This window comes from Empidonax traillii, unplaced genomic scaffold (genome assembly GCF_003031625.1).
Source record: "Empidonax traillii isolate 1590-97213 ecotype Southwest subspecies unplaced genomic scaffold, ASM303162v1 scaffold1403:size281853, whole genome shotgun sequence".
Lineage (NCBI taxonomy): Eukaryota > Metazoa > Chordata > Aves > Passeriformes > Tyrannidae > Empidonax > Empidonax traillii.
The window spans coordinates 249,776-252,350 of record NW_020956596.1 but is presented as its reverse complement, the minus strand read 5'-3'; positions in this window follow the sequence as shown (position 1 = coordinate 252,350).

The window sequence follows — 2,575 nt, the reverse complement described above, 5'->3', positions numbered from 1 at the left end:
GAGAGATTCCCAAGAGAGAGTATTTTGAGAAGACCTGGAATGGACAGTGTCGACAGGTCACAGGCTCCTTTTTCTAGGCCAGCTCCCTAAAACTTTAATATACTTTGCATGTCTGACTTCATTAGAAATCCTGACCAGTATGTTCAACAAATGACACCTTTCTGAGCCCTGAGAAAACCCTAGAATCAGAGAGAACTTCTAAAGATATAATAACTCAGTGACTAACAATAAGCTTTGCACTTCTGAACGGCGTGGGAGGATGGTGGGTTATTGATTCTCTAAGTTTAAGGCAAAATATGATTTCTCTGCGTGAAAGCAATTCACTTCCCATCATCTCCATACCTCCCTTTACTAACCAAAATCATATTTATAAGAGCAGGCAATGCCAGTTATTTCAATACTTCTTCCTACACTGATGAATAACAGAATTAATGCAGGTTCATGCCATGAATTCAGAGCTACTTCAAGGCTTTATTGTGTTTATTAGCAAATAACTCCAGCCAAGTGACACATGTTTTTCATCTCTGAATTGGCAACAGAATAAGTAAGAAAATATTTAATGTGGGTATCAGTTCAGGCAGAGCTGTTCAGCAGTGTCTGCTGCCTACAGTTCACCCAGCTCCTTGTTTTCACTCTCCAAAACAGTTTTATCCTGGAGTAAACATGGAGGGAAGAAAAGACAAACCAATTTGAAGACAGTTGACCATAAGGCAAGTGTGAAGGATGCCCCAGTGTTTTTATGTTGAGGTAACTGTGCAGGTTATAAAACCATGCATGAATTAGTGGTAAAACACCCCTCTGTAATCATTGAAAACCACAACTTTGTGCCAGGGGCTCTTGTTGCAGCAGCTCTTCATTAAATTCATGCATGTGATAGCACCTTCCCTGCCCCAAGAGCCCCCAGCCATTTCTGTGTGGTTGGTTGCTTTTTAATTCATCATTTACAGTCAAATCAGAGAGAAATGTTAACTGACATCATCCCTGGGAAACACTCACCCCTTCCACTGACAATCTTCAGTGCCAGTGATTAAATTACCAAGTCACACAAGGTAAATGTGGGAGGAGGAAACAGAGGCATTTTTGCTGCACCTTCTCTTCTAAGCTGATTATGCTGATGGCCACATTTTGTTTTGAAATCACTGTTGTACCTGCCCAAACAATCCATTCGACGTAATTTTCACAAATAAATTATTTCACCCTCTGAAATTTTTCACAGAGCCTGATCTGCAAGAGGGCAATGGAGGGGGAACTTCCAGACTCTGGCAATTTGCCTGTACTTTACAAACCTAACGTGTCCTTTGTTTATTAAAATGGACAAAACATTCCCTGCTTGTTCGGCCACAGTATTGGCAAAGCAGGGGTGTTTATTTTGAACTGCCTCGGATCAAGGGCAGCCCAAAGACAAAGGAGCAGGAGAACAAGATACTCCACAGAGCATTCCAAAATCCCTCATACTGACAGAGCTCTCTGCCCCAAGGGACCCAGAAACAAATCCAGCACAAGGTGGAGAAGACATCCCTACTGCCTGCTATCTGCATCACTCAGAACTGGACAACAAAACAGCTTTTGGTTTGTGAATACCCAAATTCAGTCAATTTTGCTTACCTGAATGCTCACTTCATTCACTCACTTGTTCATTTCTCAGCTGGATTTTAAAATGATCCGGTTTGCTTTGAGAAAAGCCACTGGCCAGACTGTGTATTGTCACCTTGATTAAAACTTCTGTTAACATTTACTTTAAGCCACTTTATATCTTCCTTTTTGCCTTTTCATCCAGAAACTTCCTCATTTTTTTCAGTCAGTCACAAGGGAAGTGCCATCCAACAAGTCACCATCAACAAAGAAAACCTTTGAAAGCAACTGTAGCTTCTTAGAGTTGAATGAAGACATTTATTTATTTATTTATTTGGTTGGTTTTGGCCAGAAAGTACTTCCAGTACTGAAAAAGGGCTAATAATAAAGATAGGGACACTTTTCAGTGGGGCCTGTTTTGAAAGGACAGGGGGTAATGGTTTTAAACTAACAGGAGGAGGATCCAGGCTGGCTCTGAGTTAGAAATGTTTGGCAGTGAGGGTGTAGAAGCCCTGGGGGAAGTTGCCCAGGGTGGTTGTTGATTCCCCATCCCTGGGAACGTTCAAGGTCGGGCTGGATGGGGCTCTGAGCAGCTTGGTGAGGTTGAAGATGTCCCTGTGGACTGCAGAGGGGTTAAACCAGGGGACCTTTAATGCTCCTTTCCACCCAAATGATTCTACAATTCTGTGAGTCTTTACTCTTTGGATTCTCCATCTGCTCACCCCTGGGACAATGCACCTGTTAAAAATGTCACCAAAGGTAAGGCACAGCACAGGGGCACTTACCCAAACTTCAGCACAGTCTTTTTGACAAGGGAGGATGGTTAGTAAATTGGTTTTTTTCCTCTCAGATGTTCCCACCAAGAACTGTCCCAGGCAGACACCAATCTCCTCTAACTGATGATAGTTAATAAACTATCCCCACACTCTCCTCTTGTAACAAACTGGCATCTTCTGCTGCTATTTCACAGTTCTACATTGACCACATCAAGCATCAGCTGGGC